Genomic DNA, 22,673 nt, shown 5'->3' with positions numbered 1-22,673 from the left:
AAAACTAAAAGCTGGCTCTTTGAGAAGATAAACAAAATTGATAAACCCTTAGACAGACCCCTCAAGAAAAAAAGGGAGAGGACGCAAATCAATAAAATTAGAAATGAAAAAAGAGAAACCACAACCAACACTGCAGAAATACAAAGGATTATAAGAGACTACTAGAAACAACCATATGCCAATAAAATGGACAACCACGAAGAAATGGACAAATTCTTGGAAAGGCACAATTTTCCAAGACTGAACCAGGAAGAATTAGAAAATATAAACAGACCTATCACAAGTAATGAAATTGAAACCGTAATTAAAAATCTTCCAACAAACAAAAGTCCAGGACCAGATGGCTTCACAGGCGAGTTCTATCAAACATTTAGAGAAGAGTTAACACTGATCTTTCTCAAACTCTTCCAAAAAATGGCAGAGGGAGAAACACTCCCAAATTCATTCTACGAAGCCACCATCACCCTGATACCAAAACCAGAAAAAGATATCACAAAAAAAGATTATAAACCAATATCACTGATGAACATAGATGCAAAAATCCTGAACAAAACACTAGCAAACAGAATCCAACAGCACATTAAAAGGATCATACACCATGATCAAGTGGGATTTATCCCAGGGATGCAAGGATTCTTCAATATATGCAAATCAATCAATATGATACACCTCATTAATAAATTAAGGAATAAAAACCATATGATCATCTCAGTAGATGCAGAAAAAGCTTTTGACAAAATTCAACACCCATTTATGATAAAAACTCGCCACAAAATGGGCATAGAGGGAACCTACCTCAACATAATAAAGGCCATACATGACAAACCCACAGCAAGCATCATACTCAACGGTGAAAAACTGAAAGCATTTCCACTAGGATCAGGAACAAGACAAGGATGTCCACTCTCACCACTCTTATTCACCATAATTTTGGAAGTCCTAGCCACAGCAATCAGAGAAGAAAAAGAAATAAAAGGGATACAAATTGGAAAAGAAGAAGTAAAACTGTCACTATTTGCCAATGACATGATACTATACATAGAAAATCCTAAATATGCCACCAGAAAACTACTAGAACTAATCAGTGAATTTGGTAAGGTTGTAGGATACAACATTAATGCACAGAAATCTCTGGCATTCCTATACACCAACAACGAAAAATCAGAAAGAGAAATTAAGGAAACACTCCCATTTACCTCTGCAACAAAAAGAATAAAATACCTAGGAATAAACCTGCCTAAGGAGGCAAAAGACTTATACTCAGAAAACTATAAAACACTGATGATAGAAATTAAAGATGACATAAACAGATGGAGAAATATACTATGTTCTTGGATTGGAAGAATCAATATTGTGAAAATGACTATACTGCCCAAAGCAATCTACAGATTCAATGCAATCCCTATCAAACTACCAATGGCATTCTTCACAGAATTAGAAGAAAAAAAGCTTAGTATTAGTATGGAAACACAAAAGACCCCGAATAGCCAAAGCAATCCTGAGAAGGAAAAATGGAGTTGGAGGAATGAGGCTCCCCAACTTCAAACTATACCACAAAGCTACAGTAATCAAGACAGTATGGTACTGGCACAAAAACATAAATAGAGATCAACGGTACAGGATAGAATGCTCAGAGATAAACCCATGCACATATGGGCACCTAATTTATGACAAAAGAGGCAAGAACATATAATGGAGAAAAGACAGCCTCTTCAGTAAGTGGTGTGGGGAAAACTGGACAGCTACATGTAAAAGAATGAAATTAGAACACTACTTAACACCATACACAAAAATAAACTCCAAATGGATTAAAGATTTAAATGTAAGACCAGACACTATAAAACTTTTAGAGGAAAACATAGGAAAAACACTCTTTGACATAAACCACAGCAAGATCTTTTTTGACCCACCTCCTAGAGTAACAGAAATAAAAGCAAAAATAAACAAATGGGACTTAATTAAATTTAAAAGCTTTTGCACAGCAAAGGAAACCATAAACAAGACAAAAAGACAACCCTCAGAATGGGAGAAAATATTTGCAAATGAAACAATAGACAAAGGATTAATCTCCAAAATATACAAACAGTTCATGGGGCTCAATATCAAAAAAACAAACAATCCAGTTAAAAAATGGGCAGAAGACCTAAACAGACATTTCACCAAGGAAGACACACAGTTGGCCAAGAGGCACATGCAAAGATGTTCAACATCACTAATTATTAGAGAAATGCAAATCAAAACTACAATGAGGCATCACCTCACACCGGTCAGAATGGCCATCATCAAAAAACCTAGAAACAATAAATGCTGGAAAGGTTGTGGTGAAAAGGCAACCCTCCTACACTGTTGGTGCGAATGTAAATTGATACAACCACTATGGAAAACGTATGCAGTTTCCTTAAAAAACGAAAAATAGAACTACCATACGACCAAGCAATCCCACTACTTGCATATACCCTGAGAAAACCATAATTCAAAAGGAGACATGCACCACACTGTTCATTGCAGCACTATGTATAATAGCCAGGACACGGAACCAACCTAAATGTCCATCGACAGATGAACGGATAAAGAAAATGTGGCACATATATACAATGGAATATTACTCAGCCATAAAAAGAAACAAAATTGAGTTATTTGTAGTGAGGTGGATGGACCTAGAGTCTGTCATACAGAGTGAAGTAAGTCAGAAAGAGAAAAACAAATACCGTATGCTAATGCATATATATGGAATCAAAAAAAAAAATGGTACTGATGAACCTAGTTGCAGGGCAGTAATAAACAGGTAGGCGTAGAGAATCGACCTGATGACATGGGGTGGGAGGGCGAAGCTGGGGCGAAGTGAGAGTAACATCGACATATATACACTACTGAATGTAAAATAGTTGGCTGGTGGGAAGCAGCAGCATAGCCCAGGGAGATGGGCTCGGTGCTTTGCGATGACCTAGAGGGGTGGGATAGGGAGGTTGGGAGGGAGGTTCAAGAGGGAGGGGATATGGGGACAAGTGTATGCAGATGGCCGATTTGCTTTGTTGTGCAACAGAAACTAACAGAGTATTGTGAAGCAATTATAGTCCAATGTATTAAAAAAAAAAAGAAAAAAAAAACAAGCTCCGGAATTAGACTACCTGGCCTCCAACCTGGGATCTACCACTTCTCTGTTTCCTCAGTTATAAAATAAGGACAATAGTAAAATCATTCTCCATAGGGAGACTGAGGAATAAACATAATTTACTAAAGAGCAAAACAAAAACATTGGGACGTAGTAAAAATTACCCCCCTCCTCCTCCTCCCCCCCTCCTCCTCCTCTTACTGAAATAAAGTAACAAGGAGAGAACTAACATTTAATGAGTCCTTGTTATGTATCCAAACAGTGGCCAGAAGATATACAAATGTTACCTCTATTAATTCTCACAACACAGTAGACAGGTATTTTCATACTATTCTTAAGGACAAAGAGACTGGAGGTAATATAGCTGGCTGGCTACAGAAATGGAAGTCAAACCTGCATTTGATCACAAAGTTCATACACTATACACCTGTCTATCCCCAAAATGCATTTATCAAAAATATATTTTAATAAATATCTGTGTAAAACATGTTCACGATAAATAAATTCAGATGGCACTGTCAAAATGGGAAGTAGTCTAGTGTCCACAATTTCTCTTGAGCCATAGCTCCTTATTCTGTAAAAAGGAAATTATAACAATACTTTTGTCTCACAGGATTTCTGTGAAGAATAAAGAAGGTAATGCATGTGAAATGCTTAGCACAGTATATTAAGCAACCAACTGTTACCAAAAACCACTATTATTCATTATATATGGAATTTAATATGCAGCACAGAAACTATATGGGCTGCATGTAACTCAAGATTTAAGTAGAGATGTCAAATATCCTATTTATTTCCCCTTACTTCTATAACTTTCCTAGAATAATGTAGTTTGGTTTTCTTCATAAGTAAGGAAGTGCGTAATTCAAAATTATATTAATTTACATTAATTTTGATGATCACAACCTCAAATAATTTTGTCTCAGCTAAGTACATCTACTAATTTACATAGAGCTATTTTTGTGAATGTAAATGGTACTATATTCATTGAGATTTTTTAGTAATTTTTTATTCTTAAAACCATACTATTAAAATTAAACCATAATGAACCATTGTTTATTCTTGACACCATAGTATTAAAGCAAACTACAGTGAAAATTCCACCATCAACAGCAGGAACTGATAGAAGTATCATCTTAGCACCTTTCAATTTATTAGTATTTCGATCATATTAATGAAACAGAAGGCAAAATTTAGTTACCATTTTGCACATGAAAATACAGAGGGATAAAATCGGTCAGTTTAAGACCCTGTAGTCCCTAAACATTAATGTACAAGAAAAGCAAAGCAAAAACATTTTTCTCTCAGGTATACTTTCATATCTGAGCTCTACTTTTTAAGTTTATTGAAAAGCCTAATATTATTATTCAGAATTTGAGCAGTGTGGTACTTCTGAATGAACTATACTAAACAAACCAGAATAACTTTAACATGTAAAAACACAAGTCCAGTGGATGGGATCTGAACAGCTCTTAGCAAGTTTCAAAGCGACTAAAAACTCTTAGATCTTTATAGGAATAAATATTGTAGTGTAGAAAGGTCCATTGGGAACCTCCACTCATATGTTATGCCATGATAGAAGATCAAGGTGTCAGGTCCATTTAGAATCAGAGTGTTTTTTGGCTTCTTTTATGCTTTCACCCATATTTTGAAAATATAATTCACAATATTTCCAAGAGAAATATAATCACTCTGCCTCTCCCACCCCTCCCCAGCAAATACAGAATAAATTGTGAGTTTCAAACACTAGTATTCCTTTAGTTTGCGTTTTCCCACAAGTAGATGGGTAAAGAAATGTGACCTTGGGCAATCACCATTCTTTAGTAAAAGCCTTTTTCAGCTTGAGAAAACATTACCTGATTGATGGTGGCTTTCCTAGCTGAAAATAAATGTTCACTGCTTAAAGGGTAAGAGTCTGTGAGCTGCAGGGATATCTAGGTGAGCCATGAGCACAACAGTCTTCAATCATCAAAACCTCATCAAAGAGGTTGGGCCAATGGCCTCTTAAAATAGAGGTGCCACTCAAAGAGTGGAGGTGCTGTATTTTGTGGTTTCTGTGATGTACACAGTACATGTATAAGAAGTAAGTAAGGACAGTTCCTAGGTCAGACACCTACCCTGCTCCCTGCTGATTGTACGAACAAAATCAAGGTAGGCTATTGTGGCCGAGAATGGTATTCAATATCCTAGAGAAAGTAAAGGTCGTACTGATTCATACTTTGCTCTATCACCTACTAACTATGTAACCATACACAGGTTATTGAACACCCTTTAATCTCAGTTTCTTTATTTGTATAAATAAATAAACAATAATATCTTGTTGTTGATGGTAACCTGTCAAGTCCTGGAAAATATGTCAGGTGTTAAGAAGAGCTTCATTTATGTTTTGCAAGGATAATGCAACTTCATGTTCTAAAAGGCTACAATGAAAAGAAAGTCTTCTTTTCACTTCTGTTCCCTAGCCACTCAGTTCCCCTCCTAGGAGGCAACTACTGTGCCTACTCAAATTCAAAAGTTTGGTTTCAATATTCCATGCTAAAACGCTGAATTCATTAAAATCTATTGAGTGCCTATTATGTGTCTGAACCATTCAGGGTGCTGCGGGGAGTTCAAAGATGAGCTCACAGTTTTGAAAGGGAAATGGTTCCCAACGAACTTTAATATGAGGTGATAAACACAACAGTAAAAGTTTAAGAACAGAGGAGAAAGTAATTAATCAACGAGGTCGACTGGAAGAAAAAGTAAAATTAAGAACATGTTTCAAGGCAAATGAAAAGTTTCAGACACCACACCAACATTCTTCTAAGATCTCTCTGGCGTAGGCCCTCTAATTCAGGAACTGGGACCCTACCACAGAGATAAAAACTCTGATTAGAGGTATTCACTTATGGCTCAAAATCTCTGACATAGGAAAAGTCAGCCTGACAGGAGAATTTCAAAGGGATTATTGTGGATGCTCTAAGTGTCCTCTTTAGGTAGAGAGAAGCCAAAGGGTGAAGGAGTCTTTTCCCAATCATACAAACATTCTTTACTTGAAAACTATATAAATTCCTCTAAAAAATGGATGACTAAGTGGAGAGTTCAAGTTTCAAATGCATCTTTTGGTATTCTCTACAATCATAACACTGAGCATTTATAGCATAAATACGGTCTCTCCAGTATTCTTAGAAACCAAAGTAAAACAGGTTTAAGACCCAAGATGGCATGTCGCACAGGACCGCCTAGAGCATAATAAGTACAAGCCACTGGACTGTAATGGCATTACCAAAATGGTAGCAATTCAAAACAAAACTTTTTGCTTTAATGGAATTTAGGTCAGATTCCTATACGCCAATATCCTGGGCCCACGTATAAGATGGGCTAGCTTAAAAGATAGTCCCAAATATCCACAAAACCATGTCTGGAAGCTAGCCTAGTATGACCAGAAGACAAAAGCAAGTCCATTCCTTTCAGTGGATGTTTGTCAGGCTTGACAACAGATCCCAGGAAGCAGGAATTTGCCAATTATTGCTTTATAAAGATAACCTTCAAACACAAATTTCCATGCCAGCCTAATAAGACTAAAGCATGACTGAGTTGAGGGCCATAATTTCTTTATTTTTATTGTCCAGTTATGTAAAAGTATCAAAGGTGAGAAACATACCACTCAAACATAATGCTGCTTTTAAAAAAAATGACACGAAAGATCATTTGAAACGCTCTATAAAATACTTCAACTGATTACACAGTTTACCAAGGACCCAAACAAAGGAATAGTGACCATAAGCATAACAGCAACCTAATAACAACCTTAATAATGGACTCCAGGTCAAGATTACATTTTCTAGGTTTAAGTGAGGTACTGTATACAAAAAGATGCAACATTATTAAATTTAAAACATTTTGTGATATATTTAAAGACTTAGGGACTTCCCTAGTGGTGCAGTGGTTAAGAATCTGCCTGCCAATGCAGGGGACACAGGTTCAATCCCTGGTCCGGGAAGATCCCACATGCCACAGAGGAACTAAGCTTGTGCACCATGACTACTGAGCCTGCACTCTAGAGCCTGCGAGCCACAGCTACTGAGCCCGTGTGCCACAACTACTGAAGCCCGGGTGCCTAGAGCCCGTGCTCTGCAACAAGAGAAGCCACCGCAATGAGAAGCCCCCGCTCACTGCAACTAGAGAAAGCCCGCGCACGGCAACAAAGACCCAACACAGCCAAAAATAAATAAATTAATTAATTAAAAAAAGAAAAAGACTTAACGTTTTATCAGAAATCAACAATGTGACAAATACTGATTATCTGCTCTGTGGCAGGCACCAATACCAGGCATGTGGAAATACAAAGACAGCCCTTGTTTTCAAATAGCCCTCTATTACAAGGCATTACTTTTCCCCTCTTTTTCAAGGCATCCTACGCATAAGGTAATCTAATAATAATGCCAGCCAGAGGTATCTTAAGCCAAGCAGTGACAGAGCAATCAGGATCCACATTGACTGTTAAGTGCTTTTATAACTCCACTTCTACTATTTTCTCATGGCAAGTTAATCTCGATCACAATATACTTAAACACATTGGAACATATAGTAACTTAAAATTTGCTACCAGTGTCACATCCTTCTACTCACTCCCACCCATGGCTCATGGATGCCATAACGTCTGCTTACCCAATTTCTTTTTTCAGCATACACTTAGCTGCAGGAAAAGGTCAAACTCAAATGTGTTATTATTTAAGCTGCACTTCAAATCCAAGTATTTGTTTTGTTTCTTAATAAATTTATTTATTTATTTACTTATTTTTGGCTGTGCTGGGTCTTCGTTGCTGCGCGCGGGCTTTCTTTAGTTGTGGCGAGCAGGGGCTACTCTTCGTTGCGGTGCACAGGCTTCTCATTGTGGTGGCTTCTCTTGTTGCAGAGCGTGGGCTCTAGGCACGCGGGCTTCAGTAGTTGTGGCACGCGGCTCAGTAGTTGTGGCACACGGGCTTAGTTGCTCTGCAGCATGTGGGATCTTCCCGGACTAGGGCTCGAACCGGTGTCCCCTGCATTAGCAGGCGGATTCTCAACCACTGCGCCACCAGGGAAGTCCCTCAAATCCAAGTATTTAAATCAATGAAAAGAAATTCTACTTTGGAATCTGAAAAATCACAATCACAAGCTGCAAACACTGAAGACACAACTTTCGCATCAGAGGTAAAATTTAAACTTCATCACCCAAAATCCTAAAGATACAATGTTCTAATCCTTTAAGAATACCCTGATCTGTGATTATTATGATAGCCTCTTAAATACTAGGAAGTAGAAAGAGAGAGACAAAGCCTCTATTTTTCTTCACTTCATTCACAACTTAGCCCCAAAGTTCTGAATATAAGCATTTTCTTTAACAATAAGCCACCTTTACAACATACAGATAATTACAGGTTCAGGTCAAGAACTCTAGACCATATTGATTACATCTCTATGCAATAAGGACCCTCCAGCACTGTTTGTATCCACTCTAACAGGGACAGCTTTTAAGTATCTGTGACACTAAGAATTTTCAGTCCTATCAATGCCAGAAATGGAAAGCCAATGACCAGTCAGGCCTGTCAGTCGTTGCCTGAAGCAATAAGGACAAGCTGGGAATTCATCACGCTGGAACTTCATCTGCCAGCTGCATTCACACATTTTCACCACCTGAATGGTTGATTCTCTTCAACTCCCACGTGGCTCATTTCAGCATACAGTGTTTTGAAATGAATATTTGATCAGGCAGGGTAAAAAGAGGTCTGGACTTATCTGAGGTGTCACCATAATGCACTTTAAGTATTTCTGAGTATCAGGAACTAGGTGTCTCAAAGCCCACTCTTTGCATATTTCTGAAATGGACCTGTGATCCTAATTAAATATGATTAAATGAGATAAGCCATGTGAAAACACCTACCACAATGTTGGGCACATAGCTGTTTATAAGTAAATACTGGTTCCCCATTTCTTTTACTTCTGTCTAATGGCAAATATCCTGAAGATTCCTCACAGAGCACTGGGAGACAGGGATCTCATACTGTCAAAGAAACTTAAAATCACCCTAATTTTGTCAAAACTTTAGATCCTCACCCAAATATGAACCTAAGAAATAAAGAAACATGGTAGGCTTATTAAAATTGCTTCATGATTTTTGGACTTCAAGGTTTTGGTTCTGATATGCTAAGGTATGGTTTTCTTTATATTTATCCTACTTGGGGCATGCTAAGCTTCTTGAAATTTGAGTTGATGTCTTTAATTTTAGAAAATTCTCAGCCCTTCATTTATTTCTTTTGTCTTATCCTCTCCTTCTTTCCATCCATGTGCAACAACTGCACGTATGTTAGACAGTTAAATATTACCCTCCACACTTCTCACACTGAGTTCTGTTGCATTTCATTATTTTCTTCTTTCTCTACTTCAGTTTTGATAAGTTCTGACTTGTTTTTGGGTTTCTAATTCTTTCTTCCTATGCATCCAGTCAGCTGTTAAGCCCATTCAATAAATTATTTATTTAATATATTATATTTTTCAGTTTTAGAATGTCAGATTGGTTCTTTTATGGATTTTGTCCATCTTTTTGCCATTCCAATGAAGGAATGATATAAGAATGTAGGAGTTCCAATATAGGAATAATACAGTAGAGGAATGTAGGTTTTCATTTGTAAAAGAACACCCAAAACAACTATATCTAACATTATATTTAATAGTGAAATATTAAACACTTCTCTCTAGGATTAAGAAGACAAGAATGTTCAATATCATCACTTCTACTCAACATTGTACTAGAGATCTAAGGAAGTACAATAAGGGAGGAAAAGAAATAAAAGGTATAAAGATTGGAAAGAAATAAAACCATCTTTATTTGCAGATGACATGACTGCATAGCAGAAAATCCAAACGAATCTATTAGAATTAATACATGAACTTATAAAGGATTCTGGATACAATTTAAATGTACCAAAAAAAAAAATCATTGTATTCTATATACTATGGAAAAATCCTGAAAAATAAAACATGCTATTTATAATAGCATCAAAACATCAAATAATTGAAATAAATTTTACAAAATATGTATGACTTTTACATTAAAAGTTAACAAATATTAGGAGAAATTAAAGAAGGCCTAAATAAATGGATAGCTAAAGAAGATTCATGTATTCAAAGATTCAATATTGTTACGATGTCAAATCTCCCAAATTTGATCCACAGATTCAATGAAATGTGAATCAAATCTCATCTAAATTTCTGTAGAGATGAATATATACTTAATATGTGTGTGGGGGGCATATATACACATATATATATATGTATATATATATATATAATATATCTCTCTCTCTCTCTGTCCCTCAATAGTTTTCAAACATTTTTGGGAATCAAGACCCCTTTGTGCTCTTAAAGATTGAGGACTCCAAAGAGCTTTGGTTTATGTGATTATATCTATCAATATTGAAAATATTTATGTATTAACTCATTAAAAAACAACAAGAATCACTTTATGTATTAAACTAAGTGACATTTTAATTTTGAGCCATTACAAATAATGACATTCTTTCTTTCTTTGATTGTATATTACATAAATTTTTATCAAAGTATAGATGATTTACAATATTATACTAGTTTCCGGTGTACAACATAGTGATTCAATATTTTTATACTCCATTTAAATTTATTACAAAATAATGACTATATACTTGTTGCTTATTTTATACATAGTGGTTTGTGCCTCTTAATCCCCTACCTACCTCTATCTTGCCCCTTCCTCTTTCCCTCTCCCCACTGGTAACAAGTAGTTTGATCTCTATATCTGTTAGTCTGTTTTTGTTTTGTTATATACATTCATTTGCCTTATTTTTTTGACTCCACATGTAAGTGATAACATGGAGTATTTGTCTTTCTCTGTCTGACTTACTTCACTAAGCATAATACTCTCCAAGTTCATCTACATTGTTGCAAATGGCAGAATTTCATTCTTTATTATGGCTGAGTCATATTCCATTCTACATATATACCACATCTTCTTTATCCATTCATCTGTTGATGGGCACTTAGGTTGCTTCTACTTCTTGACTATTGTGCATAATTCTACTATGAACATTGGGGTTCATATATCTTTTTGAATTAGTGCTTTTATTTCTTCAGATATATACCCAGGAGTGAAATTGCTGGATCATATGGAAGTTCTATTTTTAGTTTTCTGAGGAATATCAATACTGTTTCCCATAGTAGCTGCGCCAAATTACAATCCCACCAACAGTGTACTAGGGTGCCCTTTTCTCCAACATTTGTTATTTGTAGACTTTTCGATGATAGCCTTTCTGACAGGTGTGAGGTGATACCTCATCATGGTTTTGATTTGCATTTCTCCTTTGATTAGCAATGCTGAGCTTCTTTTCATGTGGTTTTTGGCTATCTGTATGTCTTCTTTGGAAAAATGTCTATTCAGGTCTTCTACCCATTTTTTAATTGGTTTTTTTTTTTTTTTGAATGAGCTACGTATATATTTTGGATATTAACCCCTATGGTCATATCATTGGTTAAGTTTATTCCTAGGTATTTTATTCTTTTTAATCCAATTCTAAATTAACTGTTTCCTTAATTTCTCTTTCTGATAGTTCATTATTAGTGTATAGCTAAGCAACATATTTCTGTATATTAATCTTGTATCCTGCAACCTTGCTGAATTCATTTATTAGCTCTAATAGTTTTTTGGTGGAGACTTTAGTATTTTCCATACATAATATCATGTAATCTGCAAATAGTGACAGTTTTATTTCTTCCCTTCCAATTTGAATGCCATTTATTTCTTTTTCTTGTCTAATTTCTGTAGCTAGGACTTCCAATACTATGTTAAATAGAAGTGATGAGAGTGGGGATCCTTGTCGTGTTCCTGATGTTAGAGGGAAAGCTTTCAGCTTTTCACAGTTGAGTATAATGTTAGCTGTGGGTCTGTCATAAATGGTCTTTATTATGTTGAGATATGCTCCGCTGTACCCACTTTGATGACAGTTTTTATCATGAATGGACACTGGATTTTGTCAAGTGCTTTTTCTGCATCTATTGAGATGATCATATGATTTTCATCCTTCCTTTTGTTAATACGGTGTATCACATTGATTGATTTGCAGATACTGAGCCATTCTTGCATCCTTGGAATAAATGTCAGTTGATCATGGTGTATGATCCTTTTTATATACTGCTGAATTTAATTTGTTAATAGTTTGTTGAGAATTTTTTGCATCTATATTCATCAGAGATATTGGCCTATATTTTTCTTTTTTTGTAGTGCCTTTGTCTGGTTTTGGTATCACGGTAATGATGGCCCTATAGAATGAGTTTGGGGGTGTTCCACCCTCTTCAGTTTTTTAGACTAGCTTGAGGATATGTTATAGCTCTTATATGTTTGGGAGAATTTCCCTGGGAAGCTGTCCATTCCTGGACTTCTGTTTGCTAGGATTTTTTAAAAATACAAATTCAATTTCACTACTAGTGATTGGTCTGATTCAGTTTATTTCTTCCTGATTCAGTTTTGGAAGGTTATATGTTTCTAGAAATTTTTCCATTTCTCCTAGGTTGTCCAATTCGCTGGAATAGAACTGTTCATAGTATTCTCTTATGATTTTTTGTATCTCTGTGGCATTGGCTGTTTAAATAGTATTTTTATTAAAAATAATTTCCAAACTAATAGTGAGAAAGAGTGACATTTTTACTTTTTTGGAGAGAAATCTTTATAATAGATAACAGGTGGATTCTCCTATCAGCTTATGTATTTGATCTGTTGTGATATGTTGTTTTGGTTGAAGTATGTGAAGACAAGTTGGCCTCACTGAGAAATGTGATTGGAAAAGGATGCAGCATATTCATATTCTGAGCCTTTTCAGATTCTGGGGATATTCTTCTTTGATATTACACTTAACAAATTAGTTACAATGATATCTGAAACCATACCAATTAACTTTTGGACTCTGTCATATTAAAATCCTTTGTCCTATCTTGCACTTGGAATGAGTCCATTACCCAGACATAATTTTATCATATCATAAGGTTGGTCATTTGGAAAATATTTCAGATCTTCCAAATGTTGATTTATTTTATGATATAAAATATCACACTAGTCAATATCACCACCTATCTCATCAGAAATGTGTTTAAGTATTGGGAACCTGTTAAGCAGACTGGTAGATACATGGTTTCCAAATTTCCAATCTTCAGTTGAAGACTAGAATTTCTATCATTGGTAGTAAATACTGTAAGTTGTCTTCTTTGAAATGACAGGCTTACTTTGTTTATTTTTGAGACAATTTCTGCCAAATACCAATATCTGAATAAACATAGTTTGTCAGCTGTTCTTTCAAGTAAAATTGCATTCCATGAAAACAGTTGCTAGTTCGGTGCACAACAAACACACAAGTGCATTTCCTCAAGACAACCACTGTGCATTAATTTGACTGTGATATATAGAACATTAAAAAGAAGTACACGAGCATGAAAATTTAATAAAATGTATTAGATTTAAAAATTTAGTAAAATTAATAATGTTGACTATATCAAAGACAGCCTGAAGTAATTATATCTTTTTTTTTTTTCTTAACTGTGAGCAGGTTGCATTGGCTACAAGCGTAGTTTGGCGCCACTGCTTTTTACTATGCTAAGATGCCATCAGTTTTATCTACCATTGCTTCAGCACAGTCTATACTAAATGTCAAGACAGTATAAAAAAGACAAATAATGACTTCATATTTATAAAAATAGTTTTCACGCACTGACCCCTTGGAAGTGTATTGGGGACTTCCAGATGTCTGTGGACCATACCATCCACTGGTATGTGTGTACATATGCATGTGTGTGGAAATGCAAAGATATATTGATACATGAATTTATATTCTATATTCTAGAATAGCCAAGATATACTTGAAAAAAAAGTAGAGACATTAATCTGCTACATTTCAAAACTTACTAAACAGCTACAGTTTTTAAGATAGTACGATAGTGGTATAAAGACATATATATATATATATATACACGTACACACACACACACACACACACACACACACACACATATGTGGAAGAAAATAGAGAATCCAGGTAAAATATGATTTTTTTAAAAGGCATCATCGGGACTTCCCTGGTGGTGCAATGGTTAAGAATCCGCTTGCCAATTAAGGGGACACGGGTTCGAGCCCTGGTCCAGGAAGATCCCACATGCCGCTGAGCAACTAAGCCCATGCGCCACAACTACTAAGCCTGTGCTCTAGAGCCTGTGAACCACAACTACTGAGCCCACGTGCCACAACTACTGAAGCCCGCACGCCCTAGAGCCTATGCTCTGCAACAGGAGAGGCCACTGCAACGAGAAGCCCACGCACCACAGCGAAGAGTAGCACCCGCTCGCCGCAACTAGAGAAAGCGGACACAGCAACGAAGACCCAGCAGAGCCAAAAATAAATTTAAAAAAAAGAAAAGGTGTCATCGAAAGGCATATCTTTTCAATGAACAGTGCAGGAACAACAAGACATTTGTACGGAAGAAACTGAAACTTGATCCTTGCCTCATATCGTAATAAAAAATAATTTGAAAAGGATAATAGACCTAAATGCAAAGGCCAAAACCATACAATTACTAGTGAAAAGCATCAGAAAACAGAAAAGGAAAAACAATGTAAAGTTTGGGTTTCCGCTTGTCAAAAAACACCAATAAGAAAGTGAAAAGGCAATGAACTGAAAGAACATATTGGCAAAATATCCAATGAAAGACCTTACCCAGAATAGTTAAAGAACCCCTGAGATTCAATAAAGACAGTAGACCCAACAAAAATTGGTGAAAGATTCGCAAATACATTGCAGAAGAAGATATCCAAATCGCCAGTAAGTATATTCAAGGTACACAATATCAGTATTCATCAGAGAAAAGCAAATTAAAACCCCAGTTTACATTCACTAGAACGGCTCCTACATTGCTGTTCAGAATGAAAAAATGGTATAGTCATTTAGGGATACTTTCTTGGCAGATCCTAATAAAGCTAAACACATGCCTACCTTGTGAGCCAGCACTTCCAATCCTAGGTATAGGCCCCAAAGATATGAACGCATATGTCCAAAAAAAAAAAAAAAAGAGACTTATACAGAAAAGTTTATAGAAGCTTTATTAATAATATGCCAAAAGCTAAAAACAATGAGGTAATGGATATATAAACTGTGTTACATTCAAACTACACTGCAATGTAGAAAAAAATGAACTAGTGACACATGTAATACCTGGATGAATCTCGAAAATATTAAGTTGAGTAAAAGAAGCCACACACAAAAGAATATGTACAGAATGATTCCATTTACACAAAGTTCAATATAGACAAAGCTAACTTATGATGATAAAAGTCATAGTCTAGGCCAAAGGTAGTCTTGACTGGAAGAGAAATAAAGGAACTTTCTGGCGTGATGGAAATATTCTAACTTGATCTGCCTGATTTTTATACATGGGTATAAAAATTGATCAAGCTGTATGATTAAGATATGTGCATTTTTGCTATATGTAAACTGTACCCTAATTTTAAAAAATTCTTCAAAGGTGATCTGAAGTACGGATGTATCAATTTTTCAAGATGGAAGGGACTTTGCAAATAACCTACTTCAATTCTTTTCTTCATTTTATAGAAGCAAACCTTGGGTTTTGAAGCAAGTTCTTAACGAGGTAGTTCCAAGCAGAGCTGAGACTAGAACCAAAGATTCATAAGTGACTAGTCACTATTCCTTCCACTGCACCAAGCTTCGAAAACAAAACTGTTCCGGGGAACAATTATTTCCACTTTGATTATTTGCTTTAGTTTTTCTCTGACAGTTTTCAACAATATCCAGGGGAATATCAAGAGCTCTGGTTCCGACTAGTTGCCCGGGTGAGGTCCCAGGCTGCTTTTTAATTGCTCACTGGGCTTTCATATTCAATGGAGAGAGGCTCTTTTGTTTGTTTCTAAGTTTATAGATGGCACCTATAAGCATAAGCCTCAGGCTCTTGGACACAATTTAAAATAGTGTGGCACTAACAGTTTGACACTAATGTCACTAAGACAGATGGAATTCCCGGTTCAGACTTAAACAAATTCTAATACTGCCCCCAATATTGTCCCTCTGCCACCACAGTCTCAGGCAACAGACTACATAAACAGTCCAGCCTTGTATTAAAGATGTAGTAATAAAGGTACAAAAAAGAAATGTTGGGTTTTTTGGCCCAGAAGTCCCATGTAAATATGTGGTAACCTGGTATATCAACAGTAGGGAGAATTCCATCAATTCCTTCTCAAAATGCTTAGGAAAGACTTAAAGTCATGTCAAGGACTTGGTGCTTGCAACAGAGAAAGCAAAGGCGAGGTTTCAGTTGACACAAAGATTTATTCAAAGAAGTAATGTGTCATCAGAAAAAACTTTCCCAGCAGCTTCTTCTACTTCTGTTTACAGTTTCTTCATTTTCAAGTGGGGCAATGATTTTTTCCTTAATTGTGCTGAGCTAAAATTTTCCACATTGTTAACTTGAATTTCATCTTCTAACATCCTATAAGTATTAGAAAGAAGAATGAGAGGAGTATTTAAATCAGAAGGAGAGAGATGTGACTGAGCACTTTTCTGATGAGAAATCTAGGTCTTTTCCCTATATTCTTAATCTCTAAAATTTATTTTTGATTCTCTACAGGCAGTAGGTGTTCATTAGATCAGAGGTGAAATAATGCATAGACTTCCTCATTTCTAATTAAAAAGCCAATCTTAATATCTTAGTTTGAATATTTACTGTTTAAAGTATAAATAGTGTCAAAGTAAAAGTACTGACCTCTTTCTTCCCCTCTGAGGGACTCTGTTCACAGGTCAGGACTAAGCCTTCTTTTAATTTCACCCTCATCCATAATCCTCTTACTGATCCCACATAGGCTTTGAATACCCAAGGTACAAGTATGCCTGGAGTTTTCGTCACCTTATAATCACAAAGAATATCTGGAACTCTATTAAATGAAAACCATATTGTTTATTCAAAGAAATATCTCAACATTTCAAAAGAACTTTATATCCTTTATATCCGGGAATTATTTTAGGAAATAATTTGAACACATTCCTGCCAAAAGAGGTGAAACAAATTTTTACATAGGGAAACTTAAATTCTTTTTACAGATGCAGAGAAGAATGGATAGGTAGGAAACATGACTTGTTGAAGGTTTCAGCAAAAGTTCAAGACCATGATTATAACATCATGGCTTCTGTCACTCAGTTCTAGTTTTAAAATCATGGTGCTGGATTAATCTCCCAAATATATAAGCAGCTCATGCAGCTCAATATCAAAAAAAAACAAACAACCCAATCCAAAAATGGGCAAAAGACCTAAATAGACATTTCTCCAAAGAAGATACAGATTGCCAACAAACACATGAAAAGATGCTCAACATCACTAGTCATTAGAGAAACTCAAATCAAAACTACAATGAGGTATCACCTCACACTGGTCAGAATGGCCATCATCAAAAAGTCTACAAACAATAAATGCTGGAGAGGGTGTGGAGACAAGGGAACACTCTTGCACTGTTGGTGGGAATGTAAATTGATACAGCCACTATGGAGAACAGTATGGAGGTTCCTTAAAAAACTAAAAATAGAATTACCATATGACCCAGCAATCCCACTACTGGGCATATACCCTGAGAAAACCATAATTCAAAAAGAGTCATGTACCACAATGTTCACTGCAGCTCTATTTACAATAGCCAGGACATGGAAGCAACCTAAGTGTCCATCGACAGATGAATGGATAAAGAAGATGTGGCACATATATACAATGGAATATTACTCAGCCATAAAAAGAAACGAAATTGAATTACTTGTAGTGAGGTGGATGGACCTAGAGTCTGTCATACAGAGTGAAGTAAGTCAGAAAGAGAAAAACAAATACCGTATGCTAATGCATATATATGGAATCTAAAAAAAAAAAAAATGGTTCTGAAGAACCTAGGGGCAGGACAGGAATAAAGATGCAGACATAGAGAATGGACTTGAGGACACGGGGAAGGGGCAGGGTAAGCTGGGACAAACTGAGAGAGCAGCACTGACATATATACACTACCAAATGTGAAACAGATAGCTAGTGGGAAGCAGCCGTAGAGCACAGGGCGATCAGCTCGGTGCTTTGTGACTACCTAGAGGGATGGGATAGGGAGGGTGGGAGGGAAACGCAAGAGAGAGGGGATATGGGGATATATGTATACATATAGCTGATTCACTTTGTTACACAGCAGAAACTAACACACCATTGTAAAGCAGTTATACTCCAATAATGATGTTTAAAAAAAAAAAAATCATGGAGCTAAGTGGCCTCACCATGGTAGACCAAATGGTGTTTCTTATAAATCTCTTGCTTCTTACCACCAGCAGCTCTTGTGCCTCTGATGGCTTTAAGATGCAATAACTAAGTTTGTCTGCCTCAGATTGAAATGGCAACTGTAGATACAGTGAAATACAGTCCTTAGGAATATACTTCCCCCAGCGCATCAGAAAAATCTCTGTAAGATAAAAGCATGCCTCTATCAGAACGTCCCTCCAGCAGAGATTTGACTCCTCAAGTAATATCCTTGTTGCCTACCCAACCATACTCTTCTAATGAGTATTATTTGTTCTTTTAAGGGTCTGATGCACCAAATGCCAAATACACAAATAGGCACAGTTGATCATTATAAAATCAATCAAATCAAACCAGTTTGCATTTTCTTCAAGCAAACAAATTATTTCGCTTTCCAGAAGAATTGGGTGCTGGAAGCCTGAATTAATTAATTCCTTAGAAATCATTTAGATGACTGCAATTGTACAACAAAAATAACATTTCTCTTGAGTCAAGAACAACAACAAACACCAGGTCTGCAACTTTGTCCCTATTTAGTGGAATGTTTGACGTAGCACCAATACCTTATGTACCAAAAAGCCTGCTCTAAAGAATAAGAACTCATTTTACTTATCTGTCACAATTTTTCCTCTCCTACTGTCATCTGCCTCAGGAATGTACATCAATGCTGCTCTTACCACTTCTAATAACATTTTCTCTATAAAATGTTTACCTTAGTAGAGCTTGACAAAGATGTCTGCTCTTCATACAAGTCAGGCATAAGTTTGTCTTTAAATCTCAGTTGCTTTGAGTTCTTTCTTGGTAAACACCAATTTCCATAGTAAAACTACAAACGAGGACAAACAAACTTAGGATGAACCAGATCTTTCTAGGCTCTTTGTATGGATGACTCAAAAGCAATTAGAGTTGTTATTAAGTTATCCAACAAGTACAGCCTGCAAGGCCTGGAACAAGTACTTCAGTCACCAATGTGGGAAACAAGTTTGAACAGGACAATGACAGTATTTTTTTTTCTCTTCAGGTCCTACACTTTTATCAAAAGAAGGACACATGTTATAAAGGACAAACAACGGGAAGAAATTCTTAGATACCTAACCAGGAATGTTAGGAAAAAAAGGAATGTACAGAGGAAAAAAAAAAAAAAGTAAGTAATCCATGCAGTGGTTTGTCTAGACGTACTGTCTATGATTCCGAAACTGATGTCAGTCAGTTGGACCGGAAAAATGGAGCAGTTCATTCAAATCCCATTTCTTCTGGGTAGCCTGTGTGTATGGATAAATCCTATAAAGTCCATTTCCAGAATGGTCTTCTCAGTCAAGAAGGGAACCTCATACAATTATCTAAACTCAAAATCTGAGGTAGGATAGTATCTTTTGAAACGCCAAAGATCAGATGAAACTTGTCATGGGAAGTAACATCTACATATAAAGCAGTATAGATCTGCTGAGTCTAAAATACACATATTTAGAGAGAGACAGCAAGAAGCTGGTTCATAGGTATCTAAAGGCATGGAATTTACACTGTGCCTAAATTATCAAAGTTAATAAGTGAAAAACATGTAGTTTAGGTGGTATATTTCCATGTGAAGGAGTGAAGCACAAACATACTATATGATCAAGAAATCAAAAAAAAAAATTTGCTAGCAAGAGTGGCACAATGCCCTGCTGATCTCTTTTAGTTTCAGCAGAATAACAGGGCAAGATACACATATACCTAAAACAGAACATACAGACCCAAGGTTTAAATAATATTTTCACTTTGAAAATTGTCACGGCCACCAAAAGATGTGATAGTGTCACATTAAACTTTTCAATACTATGCCTCTGAAACGTAATTAGATGAAAAATAATTATACTACCACTGGTTTAGACAGACAGAGCAAGAGCTGCCACTAAAATAAAGGTAACCAGAATAAGGGTTACCTTTCACAATTGAAAGGGATTATAAACACATGAAAGTCTTTTCCCAGAAAGGTGATGTTGTTAAAAGAGAGATTCAAGAATAGTTCAGATAACTTAATTGATGGCGGATGCATGTCAGGCTGTCAAAGGAAGATCTTCAGTGTAACATTTTGAGACGACACTTACTGGAATGCTTAAATGATTGAGCTGCTCCAGGGTGACATTTTTCTCATACTTTTTACACTTTTACTGGTAATGGAGAAAAAAAAATATGCCACAGGAACAATTAAAAAGACAATACACTTAGTCGTATAAATTGCTTGACGGTAAGACAAAGCAATGAACCCTGATACGAGGAGGTGCCACACTGGTCATATCCCTCTAAGCAAAGGCAATCAAAACTCCAGATTAGCATCTTCATAATATGCGGCTGCCTCCAGTGCATGGGTCATAATCGGAGACGCACTTCCTGGTTCAGGAGCAATTATAAAAATATGTTATACTCTTTTTAGTAGAAGAATCTAAAACGGAATTTCCCCATAAACTTCCTTTCATAAAGAACCCAAATCAGAGTTTGAGATTAGCAGATGCAAACTATTATATACAGAATGGATAAACAACAAAGTCCTACTGTATACCACAGGGAACTATAGTCAATATCCTGTGATAAACCACAATGGAAAAGAATATGAAAAAGAATGTATATATATGTATAACTGAATCACTTTGCTGTACAGCAGAAATTAACACAACATTGTAGATCAACTATACTTCAATAAAATAAATTTCAAAAAAAAGAACCCAAATCATCTAACCTCTATCTTGTTATCTCTATCTTTTCTCAATAGAAAGTAAGGCTGTTAAAAAAGTGGTCCTACTAGATAGAAGTAGATGAAGTTTCCCCAACAAAACATTATTCACCCACTTAAAAAACATGTTCACCAAAAGGGATGCAAACCATTTGAGAGGTAGAGGATAATTCATAGAATCTAATTCCTCATCTATGGGGTTTCTTTAGCTCAGCTAGAGAACGTAGCACACACATTTCATTGCTCTGGCTGTCATTCTGAAAGGAGCTATAGCTTTTTGGAGTGAAAAGAGGCCGAGAAAAATAATACAGCTTGGTCACCAAGAAATCCTTCTCTACTCCAAAGATTAGTACTGTCAGGCAGAGGCTCAGAGTTGGAGAACAATATCCTAGAACCTCCTACATGTTTTTCTGATGGAAATCTAAGTAAATCAAAGGCAAAGACTGAATCCCCTGCTCAAACATCAGCTTAAAAACTCTTCTTGCAACAGAGTAAAACAGAACTATGGTTGCAATAGGTCACTGAAGTTCCTTTCTGTGGCATGAGAGAACTTTACAAAGAGCTAAAATTGAGATAGTGATACGTGATAAGTACAAGTCTTAACCCAGAATTGTGCACTGAATATGGCACATTTAATAACACACATGGGAACTGCTTTAGTGACATGTGTTTCACTTGACCAATAGCTAGTTACCTGATGCTAAAGCATTAATAATATGGCAGTTTAATAACGTAAAAAAAAAAAAAATACCCCCAAACCAACAAAACCTACTACTGAAATCTTGAATAAAATACTTCAAGTTAAAATACATCATTTCCAGGATTCACAATTGTAAATGATAATTCCATATGAGCAGGATCTGTTAGCATTGACAGACTGAAACTATCAAAAAGATTTATTGTTTAAGTCACCTATCTCAATATCTCATTCAGTGCAAGGCTAGGGACCTTAGACATTTCTGTGCTGGTTTCCAGGGGACTACCCTGGTTGCCAAGTTAAAGCAGAGGAACAAGTATGAGTTCTCCAAAGTAAGAGTTTACATTAAGAATGAAAGCACAGCCCTGGAAGTGGATAGCTCAATCAGACGCAAGGTACAATCCACTGACAAATAGTTCAGAACGCCAAGAAAACATACAAAACCCATGAGCTTTCAAACTTCGAAACGCATCCAGAGACAGAATCAGAAATAGAAGCTTTGGTCTTTTAAAAGAGACCTTCACAAATCAGGTTTGTGTTTGTTTCCTTTTTCTTTCACATTTTAAACCTCAATCAAGTCAGCTGTCTCCAGGGATTTTGAAATTGCTATAGATTAAAATCCTCTCTGACTCAACTGTTTGACTAATACGGAGTGTTTAATAATTCTACTTGTAAGAGACTTTTTTTGATGAAACCCTGCCGTATGATATCTTCAGATGCACCGCAGCTGCACCATATATAAAGCATCACTGTCCTTATTTTCTTTATGACTGCATTTAGAGATGAGAAAATGTATTATTA

The 22,673-nt window shown here is 36.1% G+C and overlaps 1 protein-coding gene across 5 annotated transcripts in view; it reads right to left on the bottom strand.

The window, feature by feature from the left end:
• Nucleotides 1–22,673, bottom strand: part of BCAS3 (BCAS3 microtubule associated cell migration factor) — a 577,971-nt gene that overhangs the window by 257,683 nt on the left and 297,615 nt on the right. The window lies entirely within an intron of this gene.

This window comes from Balaenoptera acutorostrata, chromosome 20 (assembly GCF_949987535.1).
Source record: "Balaenoptera acutorostrata chromosome 20, mBalAcu1.1, whole genome shotgun sequence".
NCBI lineage: Eukaryota > Metazoa > Chordata > Mammalia > Artiodactyla > Balaenopteridae > Balaenoptera > Balaenoptera acutorostrata.
This window is presented reverse-complemented; position numbering and strand designations above follow the sequence as displayed.